This window comes from Ictidomys tridecemlineatus, chromosome 6 (genome assembly GCF_052094955.1).
Source record: "Ictidomys tridecemlineatus isolate mIctTri1 chromosome 6, mIctTri1.hap1, whole genome shotgun sequence".
Classification (NCBI taxonomy): domain Eukaryota; kingdom Metazoa; phylum Chordata; class Mammalia; order Rodentia; family Sciuridae; genus Ictidomys; species Ictidomys tridecemlineatus.
In genome coordinates, this window is record NC_135482.1 from 32,448,222 (window position 1) to 32,461,064 (window position 12,843).

The following is a 12,843-nucleotide window of genomic DNA, read 5'->3' on the forward strand; positions in this document are numbered from 1 at the left end:
GAACAAGACATTAGGTTAAATCATGAGAAAAAAATAAAGATTTTAGCAAAGGAAGCTGAAGAGAAATAGAAGACTAAGGGGGAAAATAATTGGGCAGAAATAGAAAAAAAAAGGCAAACAGAATTCTGTGATGAATGGAGAGAATTTGTAAGAATAAAAACAAAATAATACACACATTTCATTTATGAGACGTCTTTCTATTTCTATTTATATCAAATTATAAATAGTCAAGAGTGTCAGTCACAATTGGGAATGGAATAAGAAGTCTCTAATTTGGCATTAAAGCAAGTGAAATCTTTTTCTGCTACAGCCATTGATAGGAAAATCAAGATGAAAGACACATTGCACTGAAGTGGAAAAAATGTGTTTAGACTACTCTTTAGACTTGTTAAGGATTTTTTCAAAGTCCTTAAAATGGCCTATAAAATTGTATGTGATGTGTGTTCTACTTTACCATGGTTCCCTTTTTCTCAATCATTTTTGAAATGCTGGCTTCCTTGCTGTCCATCAACTATGAATCACATTTCCACATATGATTAGTGTGTGGCATGTTAATCTTATCAGCTAATATCAAATTTTAGATGATACCTGATTTTCAATTAACATACAGAAAAGCTGTAATTAATCCATTTAACTATCTGTGAGGGGAATAAATATAATTTCAAGCCTCAGAACAAGAAGGAACATTTGACCTAGCATCACTATTCCCATGAATGCATTATACAGTTAAAAACAAATATAAACTAGTACATAGAGATGTTCCTTGAAAGATTACTTACAAAAAAGACATGAAGTTAAATGTCCATAAATAGGGAATAGTTAAATATATTATGGAGTATACCATAAACAAATATGCATGTCTTTAGTATGTAGTAATACTGATATGGAAGGATGTCCATGATATATGCCTGCATGTAAACCTATATAAATGCAAACCTATATATGTACTTGAATATAAACCTTATATCTCTATAATTGTATTGCATAAGACAAAGTCTGAATTCTTTCATAATTCATTGTTCACCATAGTAACCCTTGCAAAATTAGAGAGAGAAGTGTGATCATATAGATAAAAATTTTACTAATTAAAACTGTGTACTGTCAGGGAAATGCTTTGGAAGCTATTGTCATATATATTGGAAATAAACTTTCTGCTTTCAAATTTAAACAAAGGCTTAGGTTCCATACCAGCTATAAGTATGCCTGCATTACTGTAGCCAAATATACTGCTATCCAATGAGATTGGGAAAAGGTCAAAAAAATCATCTAATGGGTATTTAGCATAGCAATCATAACAGCTTGGACCTTACAGAGTTACATTATCACATACAGGATAGTCAGAAAAGCAGGATGGATTTCATGGATCCTGCATCTCTAGCTAAACAAATACTTCATGACTTAAAGGGTTTTAATGCTGGAAATATGTTGAAACATTCTTCATGATATATTTTTGGAATGATATGTTTGCTGGAATTATCTTTTGTGTCATAATAATAGGTTGCTAGACTCTCAGAAAAAAAGATCCAGGAACTTCAAGTAATTGCACACCACTTGCATTTAAAAAACTAATGAAAGGGGAGATTTCAGGATCCATGAATAAATTATGGGTTGTTCCAGCGATCTCAGGGCAGGGGTTGCTCTTCTGAGAAGTCTTGGTGAAATCCAACCAATTCCAGCCCGCTCAGTTTATTCTGACACTCTGCTCATTGGCTCAGATAGCCCTAGGTTCAAACACAGCAGCCTGGAAGCAGATGAGGTGGGTATAATCCACTAAGACCTAACAAAGTTGTTTTTCCATCTTCATCCTATTTTCCTCAGGAAGTTCTTCACACTGCATCCCATTGGTGTTCCTACTTATATAAAAGAAAACTTGAGGGTGGGGGTAATGCTAGAGGGCAATGCAGATGAAAGATAAGGCATGGAACAAGAAGATTCAGGATTGCCTTATAAAGAAGAGAATGAAGTGATTTATATTGATTACCCTATTCGCCTCTATCCAGACTTGTTTGAACCTGAAAAAGTTTTCCCATGATGGAGAAAATGTTGCTGCTGCACAGTGCCATTTTGAGACTAAATCCACTCAGAGACATCTGCATGTGGCCCTCAGACACCAACTGGCCCATGTCCCCAGCTGCACAAAGCCATTGGTTATAGCTAAAGAAGCAAAGTATAGACTATATTACTGTGCTCAAATGGAACAAGTCAACATGGCCTACCAAACTGATACCCTAAGACACATCTTCAAAAGAAAATCTTTTTATTTCAAAAATTCATAAGGACAACAGATCCATCAGAAGTGTAAATATCAACATAGAAACAAATAATTTAAAAAATAGTAATGTGATTCCTCTCAATGAACACAGTAATTTTCTAGCAACAGAACCTAGAGAAAAGGAAATTGATGAAATGTTTGACAAAGAATTCAAAGTGATGGTTCTAAGAAAACTCAATGAGATATAATACAGATAAAAATTCAATAAAATTAGGAAGACAATTCATAATATAAATATGAAGTTCTAGAAAGAGATCATAAAAATGGAAATGTTAAAGCTAAAGAACAAAGTTAGTCAAGTAAAAATACAGTTCAACAGACTAGATCAAGTACAAGAAAGAATTTTCAAAATTGAAGACAAATATTTTGCAGGAGAGAGAGAGAGTGAAGAGGAGGAGTGGTGAAAGAGAAGGAAGAGGAAGAAGAGGAGAAGAAGAAGAAGGAGAAGAAGAGGAGGTGGATGGTGATGGCAGCATCGGAGACTCATGGGATATCAATAAGTGAACAAATATTCAAATCAAGAGTGTTCAAAAAGAGGGAGAGAAAGGAATATGTACAGAAAAGTCTACTTAACAAAATAATAACAGAAATCTTTCCAAATATTGGAAAAGGCATAAATATCCAGATCTAGAAGGTCTAAAGGACGCAAAATGGATTTGACCAAAAAAAGTCTTATCTGAAGCACAAACTGTTAAAAATCTATGACAAAGAATTCTAAACAGCAAGAGAAAAGCATCAAGTCACATTAGACTAACAACAGATTTCTAAGAAGAATACTTTACAGGCTAGGAGTGAATAAAGATGCCATCTTCAAAATCCTGAAAATAAAGAAAAACTGCCAATCAAGAATATTTTGCTCAATAAAGCTGTCCTTAAGACAGGAAGGAGAAATGAAGTACTTCCAAAACAAGTAAAAACTTGGGGAATTCATCATCAGTTTGCTTTACAAAAAGTACTTAAGGGAATCCTATATTCAGAAGCAAAAGGAAGATAACTATCATGAAAAATAAACCAAGGTATAAAACCTAGTAGTTGAGTAGAAACACAAAAGAAAAAAAAAAACTATCAATACAGAATAGTTTCAGATCACAAAGAAAAACAGTAATAGAAGAAAAAAGGAAGAAAGGATTCACGAATCAACCTAAACATTTTTTTGATGAGACTAAGACTTTACATATCAGCAATAACTTTGAATGTAAATAAATTAAATTCCTCCAATTAAAAGATTTATATTGGCTGAATAGGTAAAAAATAAGATTAGACAATATGCTGAAAAATGTACAAGAAACTTGGAATGCCTGTAAAGACTCACATAACTGAAAATGAATGAATCGAAAAATATTCCATGCAAGTGGAAACCAAGAGTGAGAAGGTATTGCTATACTTCCACAAGGTAAAACAGATTTTAAGTTAAAATGTAAAATAGAAAAAAAGGACACTATGTAATGATTGAGGATCAATTTAATAAAGTCATAAATATACATACACCCAATACCAGAGCACCCTATTATATAAAGCAAACATTATTAGATTTAAAGGGAATGATCCACTCTACTACAATAATAGTTTGAAAATTTAATACCTCATTGCAACAATGGACAAATCATTCACATGAACATAAACTATACTAAAACATAAACTATACTATAGACCAAGTGGACTTAACTGATATTTACAGAACATTTCATCCAATAGCTGTGGAATGCATATTCTTCTCATTAGCACCAGGATCATTCTCCAAAACAGAGTTTATATTTTGCCATAAAAAACTAAACAAATTTTAAAAACTGAAATTATTTCCTTTAGCATTCTGGTCACAATAAAACAAAGCTAGAAAACAACAACAAGAGAAACTTTAGAAACTGCGCAAATGCTCAAAAACTATGCATAATCGTCTAGAATAAATATACCAAAGAAATCAAATGAGAAATTTAAAAATTTTATTGGAAAAATGAAAATGGAAACACAACTGACCAAAACCTATGGAATACAGCAAAAGAAACAATAAAAAGAAAAATTGTATCAATAAGAACCTATGTTTTAAAAAAGTAGAAAAACTGAAATATACAACCTTATCAAGAAAATCAAGAACAAACCAAATCAAAATTCAGTAGAATGAAAAATATAGCAAAAATTAGAGGACAAAATAGAGACTAAAAAAATACAAAAGATTAATGAAACAGAGTTTGGTTTTGGTTTTAAAACCAACACACACACACACACACACACACACACACACACACACTCCTGAAAAACTTTTAGCTATATTGGGGGGGGGGGGGAGAAAGAAGACCTAAATAAATAACATTTCAGATGGACAGAAGATATTACAACTGATGCTACAGAAAAACAAAGGAAAAACAAAGGATTATTATGAACAATTACATGATAACAAATTGAAAAACCTAGAACTAGATAAATTCATGGGCATAATTAACCTACCAAAATTGAACCATGAAGACAAAGAAAATGTGAACAGTGTGAACAGACTACTATCAGTTAACAAGACTGAATCAGGATTAAAAAGTCTCTGGACCAGAAAAATCCAGGACCAGAAGATTTCACTGTTCAAGTCTACCAAACATTTAAAAAAAGAACTAACATCAAACAACTCTTCTGAAACTACTGCAAAAAAGAAAAAAAAAAAAACTAAAAAGGACAGAACAGAACTCTTCCAAATCCACTCAACAAAACCATTACTATCCTGATATAGAAATCAGACAAGGCTACAACTACAACAAGAAAAGAAAAAAGAAAACTGCAGAACAATTCCTTCAATGAGCATATATGCAAATTATCTTAACAAAACACTTGTAAATTGAATTTAACTGCTCATTAAAATGATTATACACCATAAAAGTGTGATTTATCCCAAGGATGAAAGGATGTTTTGATGTCCACATATCAGTTCACGTACTAAATCATATCAATAGAATGAAGGACAAAAACCATATAATCCTATCATGGATGCAGAAAAACTATTTGAAAATGCCCACCATCCCCTCACAATAAAAATTCTCAACAAATTACACATAAAAGAACCACACTTCAGCATAATAGAAACTATGTATGAAAGTGTTTCCTCTAAAATCTAGAATAAGAGAAAAACGTATACTTTCGTCATTCTTATTGAACTTAGTACTAAAAAACTTGTAGCAGTTAAGAAAAATATTAAATAAATTAATCCAAAAAGAAAGTGAGGAATTCAAATTATCCCTATTTGTAGATGATATGATCTTATGTATAGAAAAACCTAAAGACAACCAAAAGGCTGTTGGAACTATACATAAATTCACTAATTTTGAAGTATACAAAATTAACATAAAAATCGGTAGCAATTTTACATCTGAAAATGAGATTGCTGAGGAAATTAAAAAGGCAATCCTATTAACAATATCTTTAAAATTAGAAATAAATTTAGCAACAGAAGAGAATTACACCGATAATGAAAATTATAATACATTCATAAAATAAATTAAAAAATACTAAAAATTTGAAAATATCTTACTTATTCATGTATTAAAAATAATTATTAAAATGGTCATACTACTGAAAGCAATATACAAATTCAATGCAATCACTGTCAAAGTACTAGTGGTATTTTTCACAGGAAATAGAAAAAATAATTCTAAAATTAATACATAAAAATGAAAGATCATGGACAGCCTAAGCAGTCTTTTTTTTAATCTTTAGTTAATTTATTTATTTTTATGTGGTGCTGAGGATTGAACCCAGGGCCTTACTCATGCTAGGGGAGCACTCTATCACTGAGCCACAAACCCAATCCCAGCCTAAGCAGTCTTGAGTTAAAAGATCAAAGTTAGAGGTACCATAATATCTGATTTCAAGACCTACTACGGGGCTGGGGAACCAAGTTAATATAGTAGTAACAAAACTAACACAGAGACCAATAGGACAAGATAGAGAACCCAGAAATAAGTCCATATATTTACAGCTAACTGATTCTTGACAAAGTCACAGACATATATTGGAGAAAAAAAATCTTCTTTAATAAGTGGTGCTTGGAAAACTAAATATACTTATGAAGAAGAATGAAACTAGATGTTTATCTTTAACCATGTACAAAATCAACTCAAAATAGATCAAAGACCTAAATGGAAGACATGAAACTATGAAATTACTAGAAGAGAATGGAGAAATATTTTCAAATATTGGTATTGTAAAATACTTATTGGGTAACATCTCAAAAGGACAGTCACAAAAGCAAAAGCAGACATTCAAATTTATATCAAACTAAGAAGCTTCTGCATAGCACAGGAAACAATAAATAGTGATCAGACATCCACAGAAATGGAGAGAATATTTGCAAACCATTCATCTGAAAAGCAATTAATATCATGGATATATAAGTAACTAGAAAAATTCAATGACAGAAAAAGAAATAATCTGATTAAAAATAGGCAAATGGCCCTTCCAACCAGGAGACTACCACGGGAGGTCAAGCCTAGTGGCCCAGATCCACCCATACTGGCTCGAGCATAGCAGGCCTGGTCCACCACTTTCCCCACTGGGCAGACACCACCAGAGGCTAGCCTTTGGCACAGGACTGCCCCTTCCGACCAGCAGACTACCAAGGGAGGTCAAGCCCAGCAGCCAATATCCACTGACACAGGCCCACATGGGATCCAGGCTCTCAGTAGGCCAGGTACACCCCTCCCCATTCGGGGCATATACCACCAGAGCCTACCCTCTGGTGCAGGACAGTCCCTTCCAACCAGCAGACTACCAGGGGAGGTCAAGCCCAGCAGCCCAAATCCACCCACTCCAACTTACACAGGTCCCAGACCCAGGATGCAGTAGCATTTATTGAGGGACACCATCAGCATCTGGAAGCCCAACATCAAGGTGAGGTACAAATAATCTGCACAGGTACTACAAGAATATAAGGAAGAAACTAATATTTCAGATTCACACTGCAAGAAAGGAAGGCACATTGACAACATAAAAAAACAAGGGAGGAAGGTGCCCCAAATAAACCAGGACACTATAATAACAGAACCCATGGACAGCAAAGTTGATGAAATGTTAGAGAAAGAGTTGAGAAGGTTCATAATTAAAATGATCAGTGAATTAAAAAATGAACTATATGAGCAAATACAGACAAAAGTTGATCACTCCAATAATGATATAAGAGAGCAAATACAGGTAGCAAAAGATTACTTCAATAGAGAGAGAGAGACCCTGAAAAAAATAGTCAGAAATCCTTGAAAAAAGGATACAATAAATCAAATAAAAATAACTCAATAGAAAGCATAACCAACAGAGTAGATCACTTGGAAGAAAGAATGTCAGATAATGAAGACAAAGTATACAATCTGGAAAATAAAGTTAATCACACAATGAAGAAAGTTAGAAACCATGAACAAAACATCCAAAAATTAAGGGACAGCATCAAAAGAACAAATATAAGAGTCATTGGGACAGAGGAAGGCACAGAGTTTCAAACTAAAGGAATGCACAATCTCTTCAACGAGATAATAACAGAAAATTCCTCAAGCATGAAGAATGAATTGGAAAAAAAAAAGGCTTTCAGGATACCAAATGTACAAAATTACAACAGGGCTATACCAAGGTACATTATGATGAAGATATATATCATACAGAATAAGGATAGAATCTTAAAAATTGCAAGAGAGAGGAATCAGATATATAGGGGGAGACCAATTCGTATCACAGCAGATTTTTCAACCTAGATCCTCAAAGATAGGAGATCACGAAACAACATATACCAAGCTCTGAAAAAAAAATGGATGCCAACCAAGAATCTTATATCCAGTAAAACTAAGCTTTAGAATTGATGATAAAATAAAAACCTTCCAGGATAAACAAAAGAATTTACAACTAGAAAGCCTGCACTACAGAATATCCTCAGCAAACTATTCCAATAAGAAATGAAAAACAATGATGAAAATCAGCAGAGGGAGGGATTATACTAAAAGAAACCCTAATCAGAGGAGAAACCAAGTCATGTTAAATACAAAAAATTAACAAAAATGGCTGGGAATACAAATCATGTCTCAATAGTAACCCTGAATGTTAATGGACTAAAGTCACCAATCAAGACCCAACAATATGCTACCTCCAAGAGACTCATTTCATAGAAAGACATTCACAGACTGAAGGTGAAGAATTGGGAAAAATCATACCACTCACATGGACTGTGGAAGCAAGCAAGGGTTTCCATCCTCATATCAAATAAAGTAGACTTCAAACTAAAGTCAATCAAAAGGATAAAGAAGGACACTACATACTGCTCAAGAACACCATATACCAACAAGACTTAGCAATTATAAATATATATGCCCCAAACAATGGAGCAACTATGTTCATCAAACAAACTCTTCTCAAGTTCAAGAGTCAAAGAGACCACAACACAATAATTTTGGGTGACTTTAACACACCTCTTTCGTCACTAGATAGATCTTCCAAACAAAAGCTAAACAAAGAAACTATAGAACTCAATAATACAATCAATAACTTAGACTTAATTGACATATATAAAATATTCCATCATTCAATAAGAGAATGTACTGTCTTCTCAACAGCACATAAAATAGACCATATACTATGCCACAAAGCATCTCTTAGAAAATATAAAAAAGTAGAGATACTACCCTGCATTCTATCAGATCATAATGGAATGAAATTAGAAATCAATGATAAAATAAGAAATAAAATCCACTCCAAAACCTGGAGACTAAATAATATGCTACTGAATGAACAGTGGGTTGCAGAGGACATCAAGTAGGAGATTTAAAAAACTTTAGAGGTGAATGAGAACACATAGCATATTGAAATCTCTGGGACACTATGAAAGCAGTTCTAAGAGAAAAGTTCATTGCATGGAGTTCATTCCTTAAAAGAAGAAAAAGTCAACAAATAAATGACTTTACATCTTAAAGTCCTACAAAAAGAACAAATCAACACCAAAAGCAGCAGAAGACAGCAAATAGTTAAAATCAGAGCTGAAATCAATGAAATGAAAACAAAAGAAACAATTGAAAAAATTAACAGAACAAAAAGTTGGTTCTTTGAAAAAATTAATAAAATTGACAGATTCTTAGCCATGCTAACAAAGAGAAGGAGAGAGAAAATTCAAATCACTAACATATGTGATGAAAAAGGAAATATCACAACAGACACTACAGAAATCAGAAGATAATTAGAAATTATTTTGAAAACTTGTACTCCAATAAAATAGAAAATATTGAAGGCATCAACAAATTTCTAGAGTCATATAATTTGCCCAAATTGAATCAAGATGATATACACAATTTAAACAGATCAATTTCAAGTGTGACGAAATAGCAGACACTATTAAAAGTCTACCAACCAAGAAAAGCCAAGGACCGGATGGATACAATGCTGAGTTCTATAAGACCTTTAAAGAAGAACTAATACCAATACTCTCCAATTTATTTCAGGAAATAGAAAAAGAGGCAGCACTTCCAAACTCATTCTATGAGGCCAATATCACTCTGATTTTAAAGCCAGGCAAAGACATATCGAAGAAAGAAAACTTCAGACCAATATCTCTAATGAACATAGATGCAAAAATTCTTAATAAAATTCTGGCAAATTGAATACAAAAACATATCAAAAAGATCCTGCACCACGATCAAGTGGGATTCATCCCAGGGATGCAAGGTTGATTCAACATACAGAAATCAATAAATGTAATTCATCACATAAATAGACTTAAAGATAAGAATCATATGATCATCTCAATAGAGGCAGCAAAAGCATTTGACAAAATACAGCACAAAAACTAGGGATAACAGAAACATATCTCAACATTATAAAAGCTATCTATGCTAAACCCCAGGTGAACATCATTCTAAATGGAGAAAAATGGAAGGCATTCCCTCTAAAAACTGGAAAAAGAGAGGAATGCCCTCTTTCACCACTTCTATTTAACATAGGTCTTGAAACACTAGCCAGAGCAATAAGACAGATGAAAGAAATTAAAGGGATACACATAGGAAAAGAAGAACTCAAATTGGCACTGTTTGCTGATGATATGATTCTATACCTAGAAAACCTTAAAAGTTCCACCAGAAAACTTTTAGAACTAGTAAATAAATTCAGCAAAGTAGCAGGATATAAAATCAACACCCAAAGGCATTTCTTTTACCAATGACAAATCCACAGGAAGGGAAACGAGGACAACCACCCTATTTTCAATAGCCTCAAAAAAAAAAAAAAACTTGAGAATCAATTAAACAAAAGAGGTGAAAGATCTATAGTGCTAATGAAAATTACAGAACCCTAAAGAAAAAAATCAAAGAATACCTTAGAAGATGGAAATATCTACCTTGCTCATGGATAGACAGAATTAATATTATCAAAATGACCATACTTCCAAAAGCACTATACATATTTAATGCAATTCCAATCAAAATTCCAATGACATTCCTCATAAAAATAAAAAAAGAAATCATGAAATTTATCTGAAAAAAGAATAAACCCAGAATAGCTATACAGCAATCCTTAGCAGGAAAAGTGAAACAGGTAGCATCACTATACCAGACCTCAAACTATACAAGAGAGCAACAGTAACAAAAACAGCATGGTATTGGCACCAAAACAGGCTGGTAGACCAATGGTACAGAATAGAGAACACAGAGACTAACCCACAAAACTAGAATTATCTTATATTAGACAAAGATTCCAAGAACATGCATTGGAGAAAAGATAGACTCTTCAATAAATGGTGCTAGGAAAACTGGAAATCCATATGCAACAAAATGAAATTAAACCTCTATCTCTCACCATGCACAAAACTCAACTCAAAATGGGTCAAGGACTTAGGAATAAAACTAGAGACCCGGTGTCTACTAGAATAAAAAGGAGGCCCTAATCTCCATTATGTGGGATTAGGCCCCAACTTCTTTAATAAGACACTTGCGGCACAAAATTTTAAAATCAACATCAATAAATGGTATCGACTCAAACTAAAAAGTTTCTTCTCAGCCAAAGAAACAATCTGTGAGGTGAATAGATAGCCTATATCTTGGGAGCAAATCTTTACCCCTCACACATCAGATAGAGCACTAATCTCTAGGGTATATAAAGACCTCAAAAAGCTAAACATCAAAAAAACCAAATAATCCAATCAATAAATGGGCCAAGTACCTGAAGAGACACTTTTCAGAAGATGATGTACAATCAATCAACAAACACACAAAAAAATGTTCATCATCACTAGCAATTAGAGAAACACAAATCAAAACCACTCTAAGATTTCATGTCACTCCAGTCAGAATGGCAGCTATTATGAAGACTAACAAAACTAAGTGTTGGCGAAGATGTGGGGAAAAAGGTACAATTATACACTGCTGGTGGGGCTGTATATTGGTGCAGCCAATATGGAAAACAGTATGGAGATTTCTTGGAAAATTGGGAATGGAACCCGCTATTTGACCCAGCTATGCATCTCCTTGGTCTATACCCAAAAGACTTAAAATTAGCATACTACAGGGACACAGCCACATGAATGTTTACAGTAGCACAATTCCCAATAGCTAAATTGTGGAACCAAACTAGATTCCCTTCAATAGATGAATGGATAAAAAAGTGGCATATACACAATAGAATATTACTCAGCAATAAAAGAGAATAAAATCATGGTATTTGCAGGTAAATGAATGGAGTTAGAGAACATAATGCTAAGTGAAATTAGCTAGTCCCAAAAAACCAAATGCCAAATGTTTTCTTTGATATAAGGAGGCTGATTCATAGTGGGATAGGGAGTGGAAGCATGGGAGGAATAGACAAACACTAAATAGGACAGAGGGGTTGGAGGGGAGGGGAGAGGGCAAGGGATTATTAATGATGGTGGAATGTGATGATCATTATTATCCAAAGTACATGAATGAAGACAAAAGTTGGAGTGCTTATACTGTGTATACAACCAGAGATATGAAAAATTGTGCTCTATATGTGTAATAAGAATTGTAATGCATTCCATTGTCATATATGAATAAAAAATTTAAAAAATTTTTAAATTTTTAAGTGGTAGAGCACTTCCCTCACAAGCATAAGCCCTATGTTCAATTCCCAGTATAGAAACAATTATAAAAGGGTGAGTGATCTGAATAAGCATTTCTCAAGAGAAGACAAAGAAATGGCTAACACATATATGAAAAAATGCTCAATATCACTAGTCACCAAAGAATGTAAATCAAAACAAGACATCATCTCATCCTAGTCAAAATGGCTATTATCAGAAAGTAAAAAATAACAAGTACTGGTGAGGATGTGGAAAAAAGAGAACTCTCATATGCTCTTATTGGAAACAATATATTTTCAAAAATGTACTAATTTTAGTATAGTCACTATGGAGAAGAGTACAAACATTCCTCAAAAAAAACTGAAAATAGAATTACTGTATGATCCAACAATTCTACTTCTAGGTATATATTCAAAGGAAATGAAATCAACATATCACAGAAATAACTGACTTCCCTGTTTACTGAAGCACCATTCACTTAACCAAGATATGAAATCAAAGAAGGTATGCATTGACAGATGGATAAAGGAAATGTGGT

General features: G+C 33.3%; 1 protein-coding gene across 1 annotated transcript in view; it reads right to left on the reverse strand.

Annotated features, from left to right (window-relative positions):
• Lrriq1 (leucine rich repeats and IQ motif containing 1) overlaps nucleotides 1–12,843 on the reverse strand; it is a 182,134-nt gene that overhangs the window by 128,984 nt on the left and 40,307 nt on the right. The gene's annotated exons all lie outside the window — the stretch shown is intronic.